Source organism: Scyliorhinus canicula, chromosome 18 (genome assembly GCF_902713615.1).
Source record: "Scyliorhinus canicula chromosome 18, sScyCan1.1, whole genome shotgun sequence".
NCBI lineage: Eukaryota > Metazoa > Chordata > Chondrichthyes > Carcharhiniformes > Scyliorhinidae > Scyliorhinus > Scyliorhinus canicula.
In genome coordinates, this window is record NC_052163.1 from 85387114 (window position 1) to 85411821 (window position 24708).

The following is a 24708-nucleotide window of genomic DNA, read 5'->3' on the forward strand; positions in this document are numbered from 1 at the left end:
AGCGGGGTTCTTAACAGTACATGCCATTAAACAGTAATTAAAATAGCTTTACTTTTCAGGAACACCTTTATTGGACGAGGGTGTGTACTGTAGTAATTGCTTGTGTTTCGAATTTAGCAGCTCACCTAGTCATGCTTTATAACGTATTGTAAAGGAATAGTTTAGGGAAGGCATTGTGAGTAATTGAAGTTGGGTTTGGTGATGGGTTGGGAAATCACATTTACTTTTGTATAAACCCTCATGAAAAATATTAAAATAAATCTGGGGTCCATAATAACAATACCACAAAAATAAACTCAATTATATATTTTCAAAATGCTTTCCTAAAAATGAGGAGGAAAGAAAAATATTACAAATTATCTGAAAGTTTTAGGATCTGCGATCTTTGTCTTTCCCTTTTTAAATATTTGCTTGGTGGCATCATTTGTAAACATGGTCGTTCAGCTTCCATGTCTGTACCTAAGACACTGGCTCTACCTTTCCATTACTCCCTTAATTCATGAGCAATCTCCTGTAATGTCAGTTTTCTTGTTTCACATTGACCAGAATTTGCTACAGTTGAACATTAGGTAGACCATAACCATACTTCTTGTCTTCCGTCAAGAATTCCACATAATTACTATTGACTCAAATCTCTCCTTCGCTGCATGCTCAAGTTTTATTTTACTACATGTAATACTTGCACTTTGTTTGACCTGAAGTTGAGCTTGAAGTCCCTATTCTATTAGCTCTTGAGGCAGCTTACTTCTACCCCCATACTGTTTGCCTCTGTCCCTACCTTTCACCCTCTACTGTTAAAATCTCCATCCATACTGTCATCACTTGTAAACTTGACTTCTCCAATATCTTTCTTCCCAATGTCTTAACATCCTTCCTCATCAACTCCAATTTGTCCAAAATGTTGCTGCCAGATGTTATTCCTCATCCTTGCTGAGCTATTGCATGTGTATCTCTCAGTAGATTGAAATTAAAATTGTCTGGACACATCTTGATGATGGGGGTACATGTCCTGTATTCAAGTTTACTGGTGACACAGAGATTTGCGCCATTGTAAGTAATGTAGATTCAATCACAAAGGGATATTAATGGGAAAATGGCCTAAACTGTGTGAAATGGATTTCAGTCAAGGCCATTGTATGCGTTCAGTAACTTTGGACCTAAAACGATGGATAGAAATAGTATCTAAATGGTCAAAAGCTAGAAACAGTGGCGACCCAAAGAGACCATGTATATCATTGAAATGTCATGAACAAAAGAATCAAAAAGGCTAATGTAATGCTGGTCTTTATATTTGAAAACAGTGGGTAAAAGAAACATGCTCTTTCTCTAGCAGACTCTCAAAAGTGAAGAGGAAGCTGGCCGAGAAGCCTATGGCAAAAGCTTGTGTGTGGAGTCTGTTAACATGGGGAGGCTGTGACCATGCAGTTACCACAATTCTGACTGACCAGAAAACTCTCCTATGTTTACTGCCTGCTAGAGAATTTTGAGAGAATTTACAGGTTGACCGTCAACCTACTTGGACATGCCATGAACGCACCTTCCAGGGTCATCCAGTCCCTGGGTCAACAGCTTATTGCTCAAAGCTAGGGATGCTATCCACTGCAACATAAGATCTCCTCTGATAGTCATGTTACAGCTGTACAAAATCTTGATTAGACTGCAGTTGAAATACTGTGAGTAATTACGGAAACCACACATAGGAAGACTATTTTGGCCAAGAGGAAGTGAAGTGTAGATTTTTTTGAATCATGCCTAGTGTTGCCGAATACTATCCCACCAGCGTCACTAATAACTGTTGCCGATTCTGCACCGGAGACGCCAATAATGTTGCCCTTCTTAATATCGAGTAATATTGCTTTTCAGAGTCGCCAGGCATCAAATGATACCACCACAAGGTTCAACCAGATATTGATCAAAGACCCAACAACCAGTCAGTTAGTTCAAGTTCAATAATGGTTTATTTACACACAAGATTAACTCTCACATGCAACATAAAGACACTACAAGCTAAACTACACCCAACACTACAACTTAACTTTCAGGCGCCCGGCTTTGGCAGAGGAACAAGGCCGTTGTTCGGATCTGGAGTGGCTGGGTCTGGAGAAGTAACTTTGGTTCTGCTGGGCTCATCCGTCTGGGAGCGATCGTTGATCTTGAACTTGCTTCTGGTCGTGGTACTGCAGTTGGCTTCAGGTATAGGCCGGGCCGAAGAGTGCCGGTGCGCCAGGGCCAAAAAGATCAAAGACATGGCAGTGTCTCTCTTTATACTTTGGGGTTTCGCGCTCTTTTGGCGGTCCTTCGCTTGGGGCCCAATAATTCGGCAGATTTCGATCACTGCCTTCGATTTGAGCCAATAAAGGGGCGGGTCCTTGATGGCTGGGCGTGTCCTGAGCGGTCATTGACCTTGGCTGTTTGGGCTTCCTGGGTGAAGGGAGTGGCACCAATGTGTCTGGAATTGTATCTGATACCTGAGTACCAGTCCTTTGTCCTGAGGAAATAGGTCATTAGAATGCAAATTGGCTAGGGGTTTCAATACTGTCTCGTTCTCTGTTAGCAAATATATGTTTGGGCTCTGGGTTTGCCTGAATCCTGTATTGGCCATATTTTCCTTGAGTCTTTGCAAGTGTCCATGTATCCTTTGTAAGTGGCCATCCCAGATGGCTACAGTAGATTTAAAATAGAAGATGAGATTACAAAAGGTAGGATTGTATTTCCTGGAATTTAGATGGGCGAGCTGTAATGTGATTGGTAGCTTAAGGGCAACTGATAGTGGAGACAGAAGGAAAATATTTCTGCTGGGTGAGCAAATCTGAGGCAGGGTTTTTCAAACTCGGTCTGGGTCACAGGTGGGTGTCGGGAGGCTCGCGGTCCTCCTGATTGCGGGGAAAGTGCACAATAGCTGCAACCAGCTTTTAAAAATGCAAGCTGTGACCGGCTTTCAAGAATGCTGACCATCCCGCGCTTGTGTGCCACCTCAGGTGGATTTGGCAGTGTGCAGGCATGGAGCCTAGCAGGGCAGACTGCTGCCACCTGACATCAGCACACTGACCCAGGATCAAACTTAAAAAAGAACGATGGAGTCTTCCTGCCACAGTTTCTTTCTCATTTAAAGTCAGCACAGGAGTTCTCCATACAACTGGATGAAAGTTCAGACATTTCAGATTGTGCAACCGTGCTAGTTTATGTTAGGTATGTTTGATGCAATTAATTTGTTGAGGATTTGCTGGTGCTGCCAATCAACATGACTGGTGCAGGGATTTATGAAGCATTGAATAGTTACGTGATTGGAAAGTGCACGCTTGACTGGGTTCATTGTGAGGAATCACAAGTGATGGAGCAGCCAACATGATAGGAGCAACAGCAGAGTTATAATAAGGATTAAGGAGGCAGCTGGTCAGGACATTGTTTGGAATTATTATTTTAGTCACCGTGAGGCATTAGCATTGAACGGAATTCCATCCGATCTTGAAGTGGCGTTGAAAGGAATTATGAAAGTTGTGAATGCCATTAAACAGTGCATGTAATACCAGAGTTTTTGAGGCTCTGTATTCCGATATGGAGACTGAGGGGACACACTTATTGTTTTACACAGCTACGTTGTCGGAGTTTACGAATTGAGGTATCAAATCCAACCTTTCCTCCTTGAGAAATTGTCCCTTCTGGCTGATTTGTTTGGTGATGAAACTTGGATGAAACTATAGAAAATACTGTACTATCTCAGCAGGTCTGACAGCACCTGTGGAGAGAAAAGGGAGCTAACGTTTCGAGTCTGGATGACTCTTTGTCAAAGCTATGAAACTATGTCTTACCTTGCAAACATCTTTTCAATTCTACATAACTGAACCTCAAATTACAAGGGAAGTATGCTAATTGCTTTTGGCACTGTGAAGAAATAAATGCTTTCCAAAAGTAATTGAAAGTTTGGAGAGTGCGAGTACAAAGCCAAAGCTAATACATGTTTCCACACTGCTACGGCATATCGAATTAAACCGTGTTAGTAAGGGAACTGTCAATAGTATGGCAAGCCTTATTCAGTTGCATTTGGTTGCGCTGATCAACAGTTTTTGTTGCTACATTCCAGAGAAGTTTCAGATTTTGAGAGAGAAGTTATGGGTGAAAAATTCTTTTGCATTCGAGACCCCTGAGTTAATTATTAAATTATAGCTGACTCCAAATGAAGAGACTGAATTTCTGCACCTCACCCGCGACAGCACATTAAAAACACGCCACAACTCAGCATTCTGGAATAGCATCTCCGAGGAGTATCCAGTGCTGAGTAAAACGAGCACTTTGTTGCTGTTGCCCTTCACAACGACCCATATGTGCAAGGATGGATTTTCCGTCCTCACAAAGATGAAGACAGCACAAAGGAACCGTCTGAACTCTGCACTTGGTATGCATGTTATTGCCTCTCCTCTGTGAGCCTGATTGGAGTGAGATCGTGAGGACCAAGAAGGCCCACCTGTCTCATTAACGATAGGAGGAAATGGTATGTTGCAAAGGTGGGCCCGCATGGGTCATGAAAGTCACTGGCATGGGTCCCAAAGGTCGGCCGGTTGGTGAAAGTGAGTCTCAGAGTAAAAAATGTTTGAAAAACACTGATCGAAGTGGTATAGTTTAAAAGTTAGTCAGGCCCTTCAGAAATGTACGAAGCACTTTTACGAAGTTTGGTGGAAATGTGGAATTTTCTTCTGTAAGTAGCAGTGATAATGGTTTAATGTTTTTTAAATTTGAGATTTATAGATTTTTGTTAACCAAATGGATATGAAGCAGAAGCAAAAGCAAGAATGTGGAGTTTGGTCAGCCATGATCTAAATAATGACAGAACAGACTTGAGGATCCTATGTTCTCCATCTGTCATCCTTCTTCCAGCTTTCTATGTCTTCCAGTTGTCTGATTTTGGCCTTCTGTATCCCTTCCCTCATTACCACCGGCCTCTGCCCCCACTTCCCTCCACGTGCACAATTGCAGGATCAATGTTGGAACTTTAAGAACATAGAACATAGAACATAGAACATACAACAGTACAGCACAGAACAGGCCCTTCGGCCCTCAATGTTGTGCCGAGCCATGATCACCCTACTCAAACCCACGTATCCACCCTATACCTGTAACCCAACAACCCCCCCTTAACCTTACTTTTTTTTTAGGACACTACGGGCAATTTAGCATGGCCAATCCACCTAACCCGCACATCTTTGGACTGTGGGAGGAAACCGGAGCACCCGGAGGAAACCCACGCACACAGGGGGAGGACGTGCAGACTCCACACAGACAGTGACCCAGCCGGGAATCGAACCTGGGACCCTGGAGCTGTGAAGCATTTATGCTAACCACCATGCTACCCTGCTGCCCCAAAGAAGCTGCAGACATACTCTTTGGAGCTACAAACCCCACCCTCACAAAATCTTTTTCCCTTGCACTTGCACTTTTCTCACTGCTGCTCTGTGAAAATATCACAAACTTGGGGTGCAAACCTAATTTCTTAATTCTTTGGTTCCTCCTGTTTTTTCAACTGGAGATGATTCTTGTATGCTGCATGGCACTTTCCTCACCCAAGTTAATACATAAAGGCTTAAAAGAAAATTACTGCAGATGCTGGAATCTGAAACCAAAAAGAAAATGCTGGAAAATCTCAACAGGTCTGGCAGCATCTGTAGGGAGAGAAAAGAGCGAACGTTTCGCGTCCAAAGACCCATAAATGTTTAGGATGATTTACTGCATGCTGAGTGCTCGATCCAACATTGGAAGACTCTGGCAGGTCTGTAACAATATCACCAAGCTCTTCATGTTAGGAATGCAATAAATATTGGAACTGTACCCCTACAATCTGTCTCCATCTAGAATATGGTGCAGCAACATCAAATGTGTTCCACCGTCATCTGTTAAAATGTGCAAATGAAAGGAATAGGGCACTGTTGGTGGTAAAGGAGAGATTAAAGGAGGTTAGCATGAGTTGAGGTTGATTAAGTATCTGGAGGCTATTGGAAGAAATGGTGATCGAGCCTAAGGTAGGCAAGCGTGACAGTCCACGAATGAGCATGTAGAGGTTTTGCCGAATCCCTTCCCTCCAGGAGGCTCCCCATCCCTCCCTGAGGCTCCTAATTTATCAATAATTTGATAAATTAGAGAGAGCTAGCTTTTGTAGCAATATGTTTGAAATAAACTGAGCACATTGTCAGGAACAAAATACTTGAGGCAACAGATTATCATCTCCCTTTTAAAAGTGTATTGAGCAGACTTGGTTTACATAACAGTTGGATTGCAAAACCCTTTTGAAGCTGTTCTCACTCTGGTGGATCAGTCTTGATTGCTGACTGTTGAAAATCTCAAATCCATTTTCAAAAGATAAGATATTAATATTGTACATATTTTGTTGGGATATGGTGACTTGATCACCACAAGTTCGGCAAGCAGCACAATACTATTGAACATCACTGGTGCAAGAGCTGGTAGACCACAATCCATATTTAAGCCAAAAAATGAGTTAATGCATTGCAGTTAATGGATTCCACTCTCTTTCAATTGTATAACCCCTGCACTATTTGAACTTTTTATTTTTATTTTATTTCACAGAATTGTTTCGGTGCAGAAGGCGGCCATTTGGCCCATCATGTTGCACCGGTTCTCAAATCGAGAATTATGACTCGGTGCCATTCCCCTGCACGTGTTTTTAATTCAAGTAATCATCTAATGCCCTCTAGAATGCTTTGATCGAACCTGCCTCCACCATACTGCCAGGCAGTACGTTCCAGACTTCCAGACCTGAAATACTTGTGTGAAAAAGATCCGATTCCCCCCCCCCCCCCCAGTCTAGTTCTTTTGCACATCACTTTAAATCTGTGCCATCTGGTTATTTTCAAATATTCTGTTGAGTGTTCCTTTATAGGGTCTTTTGGGGTTAGTTTTAACTGAGTGTGTGATCCAACTGCCACGCTGCACCGGAAAAGCAGCTCATCATGGCGCAGCGTGGCCGTTAAAAACCGGGAGACCCTGCTCCTGGGATTTACCAGACTCTCGATGCCTCGCGAGATTCAACGCAATCTCACGAGATGTTGCAATGTGAATCCCGCCCACAATGGGCATGATTACTTTTTAGCAAATCTGCATATTGGAGCGAGACAGCAGGCCTCACTCTAATGTACAGATTCCTGGGGTACCTGAGGCTTTGGGATTCAACCCCTTCGCCTCAGACCTCTGGCAAGTCCTGTTAGGTATTGGTCCCCATAAACGGAAACCAGACAGAACAGCACTCGTGGTCTCCAAGAGGATCAGCGGCTCCCGCTGCATGCCCTTTGGGCAGGGTTACGCCCTGGCACTGCTGGTGCCATCTGGGTACCTTGGCAGTGCTACCTGGGTGTCAGCCTGGCACTGCTAAGGTGCCCAGATGCCACTGCCAGCAGACATGGGCACTGTCAGGGTGTCAAGTTGGCACTGCCAAGGTACCAAGCTGGCATTTTTCTGCGCGTGCGATCGGGCCAGGGTTGCCTGGCGTGAGTGTTTTGGGGGAGGGGACCCTCTGCTATTGCGTTCGGACTGGTTGGGGGGTGGGGGCGGGGGGAAGAAGTTCGGGCTGTGTTTTGGAGGCCTTGGAGATGGGGACGCCATTTAAAAATGGCATCCTGATCTCTCGCTACAATGGAGTTCTGGCGAGCGGAGCTTCGCGCTGTACAAAATGGGGCTATGTGCAGCCTTGCTAGCTAGTCTAGCATGTCACGCCCCAGGCGCCTAGGATTCTACCATCTGCTGGATCTTTACCCCCCAACTCTTAAGATAAGTTTTCAAAACAATAGCACCAAGCACAGAAAGCAAACAAACCATTCACTTAAGGTCTAGGCTCAACGGCCCACTCCTCCCCCTTTACAACATCTTATCAATCCCATCACCTTCAAACAGAGCCCCAAACAATTGAAGTGAAAAACAGGATAAATGGAAAGACAGAAAAAAGTATGCATGCAAAAACTCAGACAGCTGTCTTTCCTTCCTGGAACATATGAATTAGAACTTTTCTTCCCCCCCCCCCCCCCCCTTCCATTTTTTTTCTTATTTTCTGAGCGCAAAAAAAGGAAGGAACTGTACCTTGGTACATACACTAAAAGGTCAAAGTTAGATAACTCCGAGAAATCCTTCTCTTTCCGGTCATCGCAATTTGAGTTACAGTGCACCACAGAACCTTTTGATTTAAATTGCTACCGACCAGTTTTTTTTTTTCTTTTTTTTAAGTCCTTATGGGTCCACCAGGTTGTTGTCTTTCATAAAGACCGCCACTTCTTCCGGCAAGCCAAAATGTAGTTCCCGGTCCTCGTAGGTTACCCAAAGATAGGCCAGGCCGAGTAGTCCAAGTTTTATTCCCTTTGCATACAGGGCCGCTTCAACTTTATTAAAACTCGCCCTCCTCTTAGCAAGTTCTGCTCCCAAGTCTTGGTAAACCCGGATCTCGGGTTCTTCCCACACAAACTGTTTCGTCTGCCTAGCCCATCTCATGATGCGTTCTTTGTCTAGAAATCGATGCAGCCTCACCACCATCGCCCTCGGGGCCTCACGTCCCTGGGACTTGCGCATACGTGCCCTGTGAGCCCTGTCCACCTCCAACGGCCTGTCGAATGCCTCTGACCCCATAATTTTCTCCAACATCTTCATAACATATGCACCGGCATCCAATCCTTCCTTTCCCTCTGACAGACCGACGATTCGCATGTGCTGCCTGCTTGAACGATTCTTCGGGTCTTCCATATTTTCCAGCAGCCGCTTTTGCCTATTCTGTAAAATGCCGATTTGCAGTGCCACCCCAGTAGACTGCTCCTCTTGTTCTGTCGCCTGCTCCTGTAACTTTTGGATTGACTGTCCCTGGGCCGTCACTGTCACCTCCATCCGGTTGGCAGCCTCCTTAATTGAGGCTACCACCTTGGCCAGATCCTCCTCATACTCCTTTTAGTGTCGGGCGAACTTCTCATCCAGGTATGTAACTAACCGATCCATCGACCATTCAGCTTCTCTGCCATTGCAGCCACCAAGCTCAGATCCTCACTTCCAACCAGCTTTTGATCCCTTCTTTTGTGATTACTTTTTGAGCGTAGTTCCATAGGATATGGTTGCCTTCTCCTCTCACTTTTATCCACTTATGTTAGAAAAACTTGCCGTGAAAATCCAGCTTAAAAGCCGTTAAAAAACCATCAAGAGGGGGACTTCCGGTGACGGTGGGCGGGAGGCCCACCGTCGTGTTGGAGGGCTCCCGTTCGGGAACGTCATTGTCGGGGATTGACGCCCGGTCCTAGGGGCAGCAAAGGCGGTGAAGGCCAGGAGAAAACACAGGGAAGGGATATGTCGAGGGCCAGTAAAAAAACCGCTGTGAAAACAGCTGAAAGTTCGTCGGGGAGTAGAAAGGTCACCAAGGAAAATGGAAGCTGGAGCACCAGGGGAGGCCGCATTGCTTATAGCTGAAGAAATAACTAAGGTGATGGCTGCGGAATTCGAAAGGCAGTTTACAAAATACATGGAGACAATGAGGGAGGAAATGAGGGAGGTATTGAGTGTGCTGGTGGAGGAGGCGATTTCCCCGGTGACGACGGCGGTAGCGAGCGCAGTGGCAAAGGTGCGGAAGCAAGGGGAGGCGCTGAAGGAACTGGAGGAGACATTATTGCAGCACGGTGATCAACTTACCTCGATGGGGAAGGAGATGCGGAAGGTGATGGAGATTAACAAGGATCTGCGAGGAAAAGTGGAAGACCTGGAAAACCGATCAAGGCGACAGAATTTGGGGATTGTGGGGCTAGCCGAAGGAGTTGAAGGGCCGAGGCTGACTGAGTATTTTGCTGTGATGCTGGCGAAACTATTGGGGGAGGGGGAGGATCCCTCCCGATTTGAACTGGATCGGGTTCATCGGTCTTGGAAGCCTGTACCAATGGCAAGTGAGCCACCACGGGTAGTGACTGTGCTTCCGTAGGTACAGTGTGAAGGAGAAGGTCATGTGCTGGGCCAAGCAGAAGTGGGTGGTGCAGTGGGTTGGAGCTGGTATACGTGTATACCAGGACTTTACGTTGGAGCAGGCTAGGAAGCGGGCTGCTTTCAACCGGATGAAGAGGGCACTGTACATTAGCAAGATGCAGTGCAGCATTGTATATCCAGCAAAGCTGAGGGTGACTTACAAGCTCAAGGACTTTTATTTTGGAATGGCGGAAGCAGCGGAGGAGTTTGCGAAGGCAGAAGGACCGTGGCAGAACTGAGAATTTGAGAAATGGCCATGTGCCGATGTGACCTCATGACTGTATTTTCTTTTTTTTTTGTTTGTTTCACTGCGTGCGGGTGTATGGGCTGAAGGAGCCGATGTATATATTTGAACAAGGGAAGTGATGGGTCTTTCACTTGAAATGAGGGCTCTTTGGGGTGTAGGTGGATATGCGGGGTTTATGTGCTAAAAGGGGATTTCTGGGTTTTCCTCGGGCCGGGCAAGGGGGAAAGGAACCCTGGCGGGGGCCTCCACGCTGGCCGGTTTAAGCCGGCCAGTGAACGGGAGTGAGGTGGGGGGGGAGGGGCTGCGGCCATTGGAGCCTGGCAGAACAGGGTCCGAGGGATCTAGCCGGAGTGGAAAGTTGGGGGGAAGGAACCGAGGTTGGGGGAAGGAGTTTTACAAGAGGCAGTGGATGGGAGGAGTTGGGGAGGGAGGGGGGTGTTTACAACTCTTGGGTATCATGTGCGGCACTCTTTCAGAGGTTGGACGGCGTCGAGTGTGGGGGGGGGGGGGGGGGGGAGTGGACGCTATGGTGACCATGGGCGGTCCCGGACTCCTTTTTCTCCTTTGTTTTTTTGTTTCCACCGTGGGAGGGTTTGTTTTATTGGATGCATATATTGACAGGTGGGCCGTTGTTTGGGGTGGTGGGAGGATGGGATCGTTGTTATTGTTAAGGGGATTGATTTTGTATTTGTTACCGATTACTGTTTGTGGGTGGGGTGTAAAGTTTGGAGGAAAATGTGAAAATGGAGAATAAAAACATTTATTAAAAAAAAACCCACCAAGAGCATGAGCTGCTAAATGTGCGACTGTTCACCGCATGGTCGCCACCGGAAGTCCTAGCAATTACTGTTTTAACCAACCTTTTTGATGTGCCATCTGGTATCTCCATGGTTAGTTGTCACATTGTGCTTTGGTGAGACTTTTTCCTGTGTTAAAAGCATTTTATGAATTAAAATGGCGCTTTCATAATTCATTGTTTTTTGATTTAAGCCAATTTTGAACCCATGGTTTGTGTCTCATCATTAAGTACTATGATGAAAGAAAACTAAGCTCATCATTCCCAAGCTTCTTTTGGTTTAGAAGAGCAGCAAAAAAGTTGGAGATGAAGGGCAGCATGGTGGCGCAGTGGGTAGCACTGCAGCCTCACGACGCCGAGATCCCAAGTTCGATCCCGGCTCTGGGTCACTGTCCATGTGGAGTTTGCACCTTCTCCCTGTGTTTGCGTGGGTTTTGCCCCCACAACCCAAAGATGTGCAGGGTAGGTGGATTGGCCACGTTAAATTGCCCCTGAATTGGAAAAATGAATTGGGTACTCTAAATTTTATTTTTTTTTAAAGTTGGAGATGATCACTACTGCAAAACTAAAACATCACTGCTTATTTTTGTTTGTGTCCACAGCTTACAATTTTACTATACTCCCAAAAATAGCGCATAAACTTGTGTTCAACTGACTTACATAATTATTTTTAAAACACTAATTTGCATAACTTAGAAGTTGAGTGCTAAGGAGTTAATCAGCTGAAAATATGGGCTTCTGTAACTTAACGGTCATTTTGGTATTTTTCAACGTCGAGTCAAAAGGCACGAAAGTAACATCAGTGAAGTCTTCCCCCTTAAATGTTTCTCTCCCATTTTGGTCCCCTGTTTTCTTGAAGGCACTTCAGTGTCGTTGTACACATGTGATCCCACAGAATGTTTGTAGATGCTTATATAGAACATACTGTACACCCAGATTTTGTTCTCGTCTGAAATCCAGTCCACATGCCTATTTCTATCAGTAAGATGATTCAAATAGGAGAACAATTAGCTGCCTTTCCCCACTCCCCACAATTTCCAAAGGGACGGAAGCAAATTGTAGATATCTGTTATGGCTCAGTGGAAGTTAACTCAAGAGTTATTGTTATGTTATTGGTTTGAGGCCAAATCCAAGATGAAGATGATAATTCACTACATCTTTGAGGGAATTCTGTGCAGTTTGGGTATTGGTGTTAAAAGGAGGTCCAGTCTGGTCTGCCACAGGGACGTAATTGATCCCACCGCACTACTAAAATGAGAACAGAGGAACTTGAGCTAACTTATCTTTTTAAATTTAGAGCACCCTATTATTATTTTTTCCAATTAAGGAGAAATTTAACATGGCCAATTCACCTAACCTGCACATCTTTGGGAGAATGTGCAAACTCCACAGACAGTGAGTAGGGCCGGGATCAAACCCGGGTCCTCAGCGCCGTAGGCAGCAGTGCTATCCACTGTGCCATCGTGCTGCCCAGTGAGCTAACTTAAGTCTATGGGATTACTCATCCATTATCAGACCTGCTGGATGCCGAAGTGACTGGAGTTGGGGACATACTGGATGGAAGAGTGGGCCAGGTATCGCTGCAAAACCTGGCTAGATGAGATAAAGTATTATTGGGTCATTCTCATCATCGCTGAACCCCCCCCCCCCCCCGCAATTTGGGGTATATCCAGAAGGACTAAGATAACACCATATCTTCATCACAAACTGTTCTTTTAAACCATCCCCAACCCCCACCGCCATCCCCAACCTTTACCTCTAATAATAAGAAGTTTGTGGAGCTTGTTATATTCCAGAAAGCTAGTTGGTGAGAGCCAATCTTGGGCCCAAAAGGAAAGTCCCTCCAGTGACTGACTTCCACCCTATATGCAGTTCTGAAGGTGTGAATCTGTGCTTTTCGGAGAGAAAGCGACACAGAGAACAAGAGTGGGGGAAAAGGTGGGAGGATACAGGATGGAGTCACTCCTCAAAGGTTAGACTTGGTGGTTGGCAGGGTGCCTCAGGTTTGCACTTCCTGAAGATTTTTTAAGCTCTGGCTGTGATCTTCCTGGTGTTTGTGGGAAGAAAGGGGGTGTCTTCATTCAGGACAGCCCAGGCACAGTCCTCCATCAGGTCTTCATAAAAGGCAACTATGTCCACGCTCCTTAGCTGCCCTGGACCAGGCATGGGGGTGGGGCTGAGGTGGGGAATGTGGTTGATTAGTGTTTGCAGGAGCACCCTCATGATCCTCCAGCCCCTCTCCCCATCTACTATAGCAGTTTTTAAGAAAATGTATCGAGCACCTATCGTTCTACAGGTTGGTCTCTTTCTCTCTGCTCCTCCTCTGGATAGATGTGGTTGATTGCTCTCTCTTTCTCTCTCTCTCTCATTCTCACTGCCCTAATATGGGGACTTGGCAGCAAGGCTATTGATCTTCAGAAGGCCAGGTGGTGAAGGTCAGAAATGGACTTCCGAACCCAACAATCATATTGCAGTTATGAATATTTATAGGGAGCATGTGAGCTTCTGGTCAATATCTGCTGCTTGTATACAGTTAAATATAATTAAATATGACGAATGGATTCCGTTTTTAAAAATAGAAATAAGATGTTATCTATATTACCAAAATTTTGAAACAAATTGAATCAGAAACCTCCATGTTTTGCAGTGTTACATTGGAATACACCCTTCTTCTGCTACTGTTAACAATTTATTTGTGCATGCATAACTTTGTAAAACAAATCAGACAGTTAATGACTTGTACCACCAATGTAGTTTGAGATTTCCTTTCTTCCATCCCCTCTCCTCTCCCCTCTGTGCACATGTGCCACCTCTCTTGTGTGAGCAGCTCTTTTTCTCCCTCTTTTGCTCTCTCCTCCTCTCCCTCTCCCACACATCCTCTCACACTATCTCCTCTCTCGTACTGTCTTGCTTGCACACGCAATTCCTATCTTGTATGTCGTGGACCCCCCCCAAGAGAATATATTACCACCCCCCAAGAGAATATATTAGGAGTTGAAGGTTATTAAGGAAGATGTATATTTTGTGAAATTGCCCTTCAGGTTTCAATGTTCTGAATGTCTTATAGCCACTTTTGTTACTTGATTCTTTAGAATTGCAGAGGTTTTCTGCTGATGTTTTGAGTGGAGCTCCCACCACATGTGTTCTGCTCTAGTGACATTGAATGAGGGTGAAATACTGTGGGAACACTCCACATTACTATACTAGAACTAGGGGGCATACCCTCAAAATAAGGGGGAGCAGATTTAGGACGGAGTTGAGGATCTTCTTCACCCAAAGGGTCATGCATCTGTGAAATTCCCTGCCTGGTTAAGCAGTTGAGGCCATCTCCTGAAAGATAGATAAACTTTTGAAAATTAAAGGAATTAAAGGTTACAGTGAGCGGGTGGGTAAGTGGAGCTGAGTCCACAAAAAAGATCAGCTATGATCTTACTGAATGGCAGAGCAGGCGAGAGAGGCCAGATGGCCTACTCCTCCTTTTGTTCTTATGTCATTTACAATGTCACTGGAGCAGAATGGTGGTCAGTGGTGGGAGTTCAATTCGCAATGTCTGTAAATGAAATCTCATAGTCCATTGTACATATGACTTCATTAATGTGAAGTGTGTGGTATAAATATTCACTTAAATTTCTTTTTATAAAATATAGGGTTAGTGTGATTGATAAAATATATTTCTCACATCATCAAAATGGCAGTAAAGTTGATTTAGCATGTCAATTCAAAATTATGCCAAAGACCTGCAGTACACATGAAGGCAATGAAGTCTGTAATATACATGTAGTGATTTCTCACATTTTGTGTGGCATCGATAATGGACATGTTAATATGATTTAAGGAGCAGTAATATTATAAATTATTTTGCCAACCAAATTAAAGATTATCATGACTTCTGAATACTTAAATGCATCTCCGTTGCCCATGGACCAACAAGTTGCAGGAAGGGAATTTAAAGGACTAATGTGAATTAGGAAATGCTGTTTGTGAAATGAGGTCCCGATGATTTGAATGGAATCTAAATGAAGCAAATGGGATACAAATAAGTCCACTTGCTTTGGCACATAATATTTTGAGGTCCATGCACAATTTTTGAAATTGAATAGTAAAGATCTTCCCCTCCAATGGCTTTGTGTTGAAATTGCCATCTGTTGTAACACTAAACCAGAGGCCCAAGATCTCATCTGAATTAACTACTGTCAGTGAGGTCAGGAGTTGGAATGCCACAGTTGGTCTCTGAACTGCTAAGGAGCGTCAAATCAATCCGGGTTCTTGCACTTGATCTCTGCCCAATACCCCTTGCACTAAAGTGCATCTTTATTGATGCTGGGTAAGGATGAGAGTAAGTTTGGCTGCAGTAAAATCTGCAATTGAAAGTCTGCCAAGACTAGCTATCCAGGAACAAACTAAAAAATATCTGTACGAGTGAAGTACCAGAGGGAAGCTGCAGTGAAAGTGAGAGTAGTCCTGAGAAACGGGAAGAAAATTGGATAAGTATGGTGTTTTAAAGCCTGTGTACTGAGCTTCTTGAATAATAGGTAAACTGTCCTGTAGTTTATGCAATCTGACAACTCGACAGTCTGGCAGAACCCAGTAATTGGTACCTCTGATATACATACACCTATTGTTCTTAATTACAGGTGCAAATCTTTTTATCCACCTTTTCTACGCATATGAGATAACGTCAACAGCACGGTGAGTAAGCTGCAACCGACTGTGGAAAATTAAAAAAAAACAGATGGTGAGGGATAAATTTAAGAGCACCTTGGAGATTTTTGAATCCCATCTGTGCAAGTGCTGTCCCTAAACCTGCCAGTGCTAGGTTGAATGTGGGATTTGAATGTTTATTGATATTTTATGTATTTGCATAGTCTCATATTTTAACTTGTGTTGAACTGTATGTGAAGGAACAAAAGTGGATTATCTGGCGCATTGCACATTGGAGTTATGTCTGTTGGTATTGGCGATTCATATAAATGGTCAGATAAACATGTGTCCCCAAATTACAGAAATATTTTTGCATAGCCTCTTAAAAATTATTGTACTTAGTCGGCCACCTCCATCCCTTTCAGCTGTTTTGCTGTGCTTCTGCTTGTAAAGTCGTGATACCATACAGCTAATCTGACCGGTTTAGGCTTGCAACTGTACCTCGTGGCTCTAGCTGCCAGACTTACTATAGACCTGAGAGAGCCTGCTGATTGTGCCTCTGCAGCCTTGAATTTAAAGTTACAGGGAGCTGTCTGTTTACATATGTTCCTGTGCCAATGCACAGTGTGTGGTCAGCATAACATCATATGGCTACTGAATGAAGAGAAGAAAAAGGTTGGCAATCTCCAATCCTGCTGGTATCTTGTTATTTTGTCATGCCCAACTGCACACTACTTCCTAGTTCAAGAACAAATGTTATTTTTCCTGGTGAAGACTATCTTGTCCACAGCAGGTGCATGAGAGACCGGGAAAGCTTGCAAAGATGGGCAACTTACTGCTTGTGGACTTGACGTGGTTGCTGCCTGACAGACAACTGAGTGTGTTTTTAAAACATCTCCTGAATTTGCTGGAGGAGAATTTTGACAGGCCTGTGCATTTACATGGAGTTTCATTGAACCTGCTTTTCCGCTTTTTGCAGATCTGACCTGTCTGTCAAATTGAAACCAGAAACACAGAATTTTGAGAATATCGCAACTTCGCCTTTCCCTCTAAAGCTTCATTGTGTTGCACAGGAAGTTCTCAAAAGTTTTGAAGTAGCTTGGGAGCCCAATATCCACAACATAAATTGCGGCAAAGTACTTTAAATTGTCACCTCTGACACAGCTATGTTTGGCTTTTTATTTGTGCCCAGTCATATTGACGTCTCCTTACTTCATGACGTTTCTCAGTTGAAAATTCATAATTATATTCATGTATTGTGAGAAGTCAAAAGTGAAGATGTGTCTGAAATGTGAATATTTTGTTCGTTCTGTGGGACAGTCCGGTGTTGTTTCTATTCTTGTATTACCATCTAGTGGTAGAATTCCAAACTACTCTTCAGTCAGCTTGCATTGTATTATTTAAGGCATGCATTGTTCTGGGAAGGAAGAAAAATGCTTTTTGTCATGAAGCATTTTGTAATAGCAAGTTTATTACTACTTCCTAAAAGGGAATATTTATATTCAACAAAGCCATCAAGCAACTCCTGAGATGCACTATATTGAATCTCCTAACCTAAATCCTTCTTTGTTATGCTTTGTTAAGCATAATGTCCGAGTTTCTTTGCTGTTATCTGACCCGTACAACTGTAATCCCTTCACTCCGAGGAGATGAGATAAACCATCTGTTATGATTCTTTTGGTTTAGAAGTTTTTTTTCTCATCAACTGGATCAGTCACTCCTTTTTGACAACCGTATCTGCCGATCCTGCTACCTTCACGACACTGTGAACATGCTACCCAAAGTTTCTCTATTTCTCTACACTTCCATTGTCTTATTTGCTTTCTCTAAAATCATAAACTCTCGCTTCACCAGATAGAATTCTATTTTCTAGTGTTCTGACCACCTGACCAATCCATTGTTTTCTTCCTAGATTCTACAGCTTTCTTCTTCACTAGAATCACTGTTATTGATGATTTCATCCGCAAACCTCTTAATCATGCTTCCTACATTTAAATCTAAATTGTTGATATGTATCATGAAATGCAGTGGACTTAGTGCTGAGATGAAGCAGTATTCCAGTCACTAAAATAATTGACTATGTACCAGTACAGAGTAGAACATCTATCCGTCCATGTTAGTTATCAGTGCAGGATTTAACTTTATCAAACTTGGTTATTTAAAGATAGCAGTTGTCCATTACAGTTTTAATCCACAGTGGTTGGCTTATTAGGAATTTCTATAAGTTTAAAAACAATGGAAAATCATGTATTCTGAAAGAAGCAAAATACATCCTTATTTTGAAGATTAAAAATTGGCGTCAGAAGAATTTTGATTGATATCTTTTAAAAATAACAATGCTGACCATGTTATTTTCGAGTTAGAGGTTGAATTAAAAAAAGAGAAGTAAAGAGTTTGGTAGCTAACATAAAAAGGAATCTGAATGCCTTCTTGCGGCATGTAAATAGTAAAAATTAGGTACAAGGAACTGTGGAGCAAATTGGGGACCAAAAAGAGCAGTTATGCAAAGCGACAAGAAACATGGCAGAGGTATTAAATGCATATGTCGCAGCTTCTTCTATAGTAAAGAGATCTGCAGCTGATGGTGAAATAGGAGATGGTTGTGACATTGGATAGGCCAAAAATTGATAGAGGAAGGATTAGAAAGACCTGTAGTAATTACAACTGATGAGTTACCAGGATCGTAGGATATGCATCCAAGGGTACTGAGGGGAGCAAGAGCAGAAATTGTGGAGACACAGTAAAGCCATAAAAAACAGGAGTAGTAGGCCATTCAGCCCTTTGAGCCTGCTCCAGCATCCAATATGATCATGGCCAACCCTCTCTCTCAATGCATAACCCGTGCTCTCCCGGTGTCTAGGAATCGGTATCTATTCCTGTCTTAGATATATTCAGCGATTTACCCTCCACAGTTATCTGTGGTGGAGAATTCCACAGGTTCACCATCCTCTGAGTTTCTCCTCGTCTCATTCCTAAATGGCCTACCCCATATCCTGGGACCTGAATCAGTCAGGCAAACCTTCGATGTACACCTTCTATGGCAAGTATATCCTTTCTTGGTGACCAAAATGGCACACAATATTTCAGGTGTGGCCTCGCCAAGGCCCTGTACAGCTGCAGTATGTCATCCTTGCTCCTGTACTCGCCATTATCTTGCAGTTTTCCCTGGATACAAGGGTGGTGCCAGAGAAATGGTACACCCTTGTTCAATAAACAGTGCAAGGAGAATCCCAGCAATTACTGATCAATCAGTTTAGCCTCCGTGGTGGGAAAGTTCATAGAAGAAATAATTCAGGACAAACTTTAAAAAAAAAGTATTTTTATTAAGGTTTTGCAGAATTTTTCATAATAAAACAGTAGTAACAATAATAACAAAACAAACTAGTGAACACCACCAGTGTCCCCGCTGACTATACCTGCGGGAAGTGCACCCAACTCCAGCTCCTCCGAGACCGTGTTAGGGAGCTGGAGCTGGATGAACTTCGGATCATCCGGGAGGCCGAGGGGGTTATAGAGAAGAGTTACAGGGAGATAGCCACACCCAAGGTACAGGATAAGAGTAGCTGGGTTACAGTCAGGGGAAAGAAAATGAACGGGCAGACAGTGCAGGGATCCCTTGTGACCGTTCCCCTTAAAAACAAGTATACCGTTTTGGATGCTGTTGGTGGGGATGGTAGAGATGAGCTACCGGGGGAAGGACCTACCGGGGGAAGGCCCCAGCGGCCAGATCTCTGGAACTGAGTCTGGCTCTGTGGCTCAGAAGGGAAGGGGGAGAATAGAAAAGCAATCCTGATAGGAGACTCAATGGTTAGGGGAATAGATAGGAGATGCTGTGGTTGCGAGCGAGACTCCCGGAAGTCATGTTGCCTCCCGTGTGCCAGGGCCAGGGCTATCTCGGATCGAGTCTACAGGATTCTTAAGGGGGAGGGTGAGCAACCAGACGTCGTGGTGCATATAGGCACCACCGACATAGCTAAGAAACGGAATGAGGATCTAAAAAGTGATTTTAGGGAGTTGGGTTGGAAGCTAAGGAGCAGGACAAGCTGAGTAGTGATTTCAGAATTGCTACCGGTGCCACGTGCAAGTGAGGCAATGAACAGAGAGCGAGTGCAGCTGACACTACAGGGCTGGTGCATGAGGGAAGGCTTCAGATATGTGGATCATTGGGATATCTTATGGGGAAGGTGGGTCCTGAACATGAAGGACGGATTGTACCTAAACTGAAGGGGCACCAATATCCTGGGTGGGAGGTTTGCTCGAGCTCTTTGGGAGGGTTTAAAGTAGTTTGGCAGGGGGATGGGAACCTGAGCTACGGATCAGAGGATAGCGGAGCTGTTGCACAGGTAGAAATAGTATGCAGCAAGTCTGTGAGGAAGGATAGACAGTTGATAGGGCAAAGTTGCACTCAGTGGAATGGGTTAAAGTGTGTTTGTTTCAATGCAAGGAGTGTCAGGAAGAAGGGAGATGAACGTAGAGCATGGATCAGTACTTGGAACTACGATGTTGTGGCCATTATGGAGACATGAATTTCACAGGGGCAGGAATGGTTGTTAGATGTTCCGGGGTTTAGATGTTTTCAGAAGAATAGGGAGGAAGGTAAAAGAGGAGGGGGAGTGGCACTGTTAGTTAGGAAGTGCATCACAGCTACAGAAAAGGAGGTGGTTGAGGAGGGTTTGTCTACTGAGTCAGTATGGGTGGAAGTCAGAAACGAGAAAAGAGCAGTTACTTTATTGGGAGTTTTCTATAGACCCCCCAATAGCAGCAGGGAGATAGAGGAACAGATTGGGTGGCAGATCTTGGAAAAGTGCAGAAGTAACAGAGATGTTGTCATGGGTGACTTCAACTTCCCTAATATTGACTGGAACATCCTTAGTGCAAATAGTGTGGATGGAGCAGATTTTGTCAGATGTGTACAGGAAGGTTTCCTGACTCAATATGTAGGTAGGCCGACCAGGGGGGAGGCCATATTGGACTTGGTGCTCGGCAACGGACCAGGCCAGGTGTCAGATATCTTGGTGGGAGAGCATTTAGGTGACAGAGACCACAACTCCTTGACCTTTACCATAGTCATGGAGAGGGATAGGAACACACAGTATGGAAAGGTATTTAATTGGGGGAGGGTAAATTATACTGCTATGAGACAGGAGCTGAGGAGCATAAAGTGGGAACAATTGTTCTTGGGGAAATGCACAACGGTAATATGGGGGTTGTTTAAGGAGCACTTGCTGTGAGTGCCGGAAAGTTTTGTCCCACTGAGACGAGGAAGGAATGGTAAGGTGATGGAGCCTTGGATGACAAGAGAAGTTGAGCTTTTAGTCAAGAGGAAGAAGGAAGCTTCCGTAAGGTTGAGGAAGCAAGGATCTGACTCGGCTCTAAGGGTTACCAGGTAGCCAGGAAGGAACTCAAAAATGGACTGAGGAGAGCTAGAAGGGGGCATGAAAAAGCCCTGGCATGAAAAACCCCAAGTCGTTCTACACTTATGTGAGAAATAAGAGGATGACCAGAGTGAGAGATGGGTTGATCAGGGATAGGGAGGGAACTCGTGCCTAGAGTCTGAAAGATGGGTGAGGTCCTAAATGAATACTAGAGAGAGGGATCTTGTTACTCATGAGAACAGTGCGAACCAGGTTAATAGACTCGAACAGGTTGTTGTTAAGAAGGAGGATGTGCTGGAAATTTTGAAAAGCATCAGGATAGATAAGTCCCCTGGGCCTGACGGGATATACCCAAGGTTATTAGGGGAAGTGAGGGAGGAGATTGCTGCGCCATTGGCAATGATCGTTGCGTACTCGCTCTCCACTGGAGTGGTAGCGGATGATTGGAGGGAGGCGAATATTGTCCCCCTATTCAAGAAAGGGAATAGGGAAAATCTCTGGGAATTACAGACCCATCAGTCTTGCGTCTGTGGTGAGCAAAATATTGGAAAGGATTCTGAGAGATAGGATTTATGATTATTTAGATAAAACATAGTTTGATTAAAGATAGTCAGCATGGCTTTGTGAAGGGAAGGTCATGCCTCACAAGCCTCATTGAATTCTTTGAGGATGTGACGAGACACATTGATGAAGGTCGGGCAGTGGATGTGGTGTATATGGATTTCAGTAAGGCATTTGATAAGGTTCCCCATGGTAAGCTCATTCAGAAAGTTAGGGGGCATGGGTACAGGGAAATTTGGCTATCTGGATATAGAATTGGCTGGCTGAAAAAAGACAACGAGTGGTAGTGAATGGAAAGTATGCCTGGATGTCGGTGACCAGTGGTATCCCACCAGGATCTGTTCTGGGACCTCTGCTCTTTGTGGTTTTTACAAATAACTTGGATGAGGAAGTGGAAGGGTGGATTAGTAAGTTTGCCGATGACACGAAGGTTGGTGGAGTTGTAGATCGTGTTGAGGGTTGTTGCAGGTTTCATCAGGACATTGACAGGATGCAGAGCTGGGCTGAGAAGTGGCAGATGGAGTTCAACCTTGATAAATGTGAAGTGATTCATTTTGGAAGGTCGAATTTGAATGCTGAATACAAGGTTAAAGGCAGGATTCTTGAAAGTGTGGAGGAACAGAGGGATCTTGGGGTCCATGTACATAGATCCCTCAAAGTTGCCATTCAGGTTAATAAGGTTGTTAAGAAGGCATATGGTGTGTTGACTTTCATTAACAGGGGGATTGAGTTTGAGAGCCGCGAGATTTTGCTGCAGCTTTATAAAACTCTAGTTAGACCACACATGGAATATTGTGTCCAGTTCTGTTCGCCTCATTATTGGAAGAGTGTGGATGCTTTGGAAAGGGTACAGAGGAGATTTACCAGGATGCTGCCTGGACTGGAAGGCATGTCTTATGAAGAAAGGTTGAGGGAGCTAGGGCTTTTCTCACTGGAGCAAAGAAGGCAGAGAGGTGACTTGATAGAGGTGTACAAGGTGATGAGAGGCATGGATAGAGTGGATAGCCAGAGACTTTTCCCCAGGGTGGAAATGGCTGTCACGAGGGGACATAATTTTAAGGTGATTGAAGGAAGGTATAGGGGAGATGTCAAAGGTAGGTTCTTTACACAGAGTGGTTGGTGTGTGGAATGCACTGCCGGCAGAGGTGATGGAGTCAGAGTCATTTGGGACATTTAAGCGACTCTTAGACAGGCACATGGACAGCAGTAAATTGAAGGGGTGTAGGTTAGGTTGATCTTCGATTAGGATAAATGGTCGGCACAACATCGTGGGCTGAAGGGCCTGTACTGTGCTGTCCTGTTCTATGTTCTACGTAAAGGGGGGTGCAGAAGCAGAGGGACCTGGGATATATGTGCACTGATCATTGAAGGTGGCAGGGCAGGTTGAGAAAGCAGTTAATAAATTGTGTGGGATTCTGAGCTTCGTAAATAGAGCACCAAGCAAGGAAGTTATGATGATCCTATATAAAACACTGCTTCAATCTCAACTGGAATATTGTGTCTGGTTCAGGGCACACTTCAGGAAGGATGGGAGGGCATTAGAGAGGGTACACAAGATTCACGAGATTCTAGGGATCAGGAACTTCATTTGTGTGGATAGATTGGAGAAGCTTGGGATGTTCTCCTTAGAGAAGAGAAGATTGCTGCGATTTAACAGAGATGTTCAAGTCATGAGGTGTGTGGACAGAGTAGATGCGGAGTGAATGTGCCTTTGGCCTTCGGTTTGACAACCAGAGGACACCACCGGTATTGGCAAAAAAAAGCAATTGCGGTTTGGGGGAAAACCTTTTTATAGTCAGTGGCTAGGATGTGGAATTCACTGCCTGAGAGTGTGGTAGAGGCAGATTCAATTGAAGCCTTCAAAAGAGAGTTGATTGATTATCTGGCGAGTTGAGGTTTGCAGGGCTATGGGAAACAGGGTAATAATAATAATCTTTATTATTGTCACAAGTAGGCTTACATTAACACTGCAATGAAGTTACTGTGAAACACCCCTAGTCGCCACATTCCGGCGCCTGTCCGGGTACATAGGGAGAATTCAGAATGTCCAATTCACCTAACAAACACGTCTTTCGGGACTTGTGGGAGGAAACCAGAGCGCCCGTTGGAAACCCATGCAGACACTGGGAGAACGTGCAGACTCCACACAGACAATGACCCAAGCCGAGAATCGAACCTGGGAACCTGGCGCAGTGAAGCAACAATGGTAACCACTGTGCCACCCATGTAGTTGCTCTTGTCGATACTCTGCCTGGACTTGACAGCTTAAATAGTCTCTCTGTGCTGGCTTGAGGAGCTGTACTGCTTGTCTCCCAGACTACCCATGCTCAGCCCTACTCTTGTCCCACTGTATAGCTGGTTCAGGTCAGTTCCTGGTCAGTGGTCAATCTCAACATGATGGTACAGTGGACACTAAAGGGGAAGATGTCTGAACCTTTGTTTGAAATGGTCATCACCTGGCATTTATTTGATAATGTTAGTTGCCATATGTTGACTGAAGGATTGATGCTGCAAGGTCCTTCTGTAAGTTGGCATGACAGCTTCAATATCGAACTCGTGAATGGAGCTGCAGAATAGAATTGTTGGTGACATAGAGAAGGTCATTGAGGAAGGAGCTTTAAATGATTCACTCAGCTGAAGACACTCTTGAGGAGGTCCTGCAGTGAAGTTTGCTGAGTCGCATCTGAGAACTGCAACTTTGTTATTTTTGTCAGGAATGATGCCAGGCACCAGAGGATTTTCCCTTTGACCCCCATTAATCTAATTTGCTAATGACCCTTCATTGTCATACTGCTGAATACTGTCTTGATGTCAGCAACATCACCTTAAATTCACAAAGTTGGTTTAGGAGTAGGCTGTTCGGCCCTTAGAGCCAATCATTCAATATGATAATGGCTGATCATGCAAATTCAGTACCTCACTTCCATTTTCTCTCCATACCCCTTGATCCCTTAAGCGCAAGGTCCATGTCCAGCTCCCTCAACGAACTGGCCCCAACAGATTTTTGTGGTAGGAATTCCACAAGTTCACAACTCTCTGAGAGAAGTTCTTCCTCATCTCAGCCCTGATTCCCCCTTATTCTTGGGTTGTGACCCCTATTCTGG

General features: G+C 44.4%; 1 protein-coding gene across 3 annotated transcripts in view; it reads left to right on the top strand.

The window, feature by feature from the left end:
* Positions 1 to 24708, top strand: part of kdm4b (lysine (K)-specific demethylase 4B) — a 740412-nt gene that overhangs the window by 83889 nt on the left and 631815 nt on the right. The window contains exon 2 of one of the 3 annotated variants that reach the window (XM_038777903.1): positions 15662 to 15716. The exons of the other annotated variants lie outside the window; for them this stretch is intronic. The gene's annotated coding sequence lies outside the window, so the exon portion shown is untranslated. The remainder of the gene's footprint in view (positions 1 to 15661; positions 15717 to 24708) is intronic. 3 annotated transcript variants of the gene reach the window in all.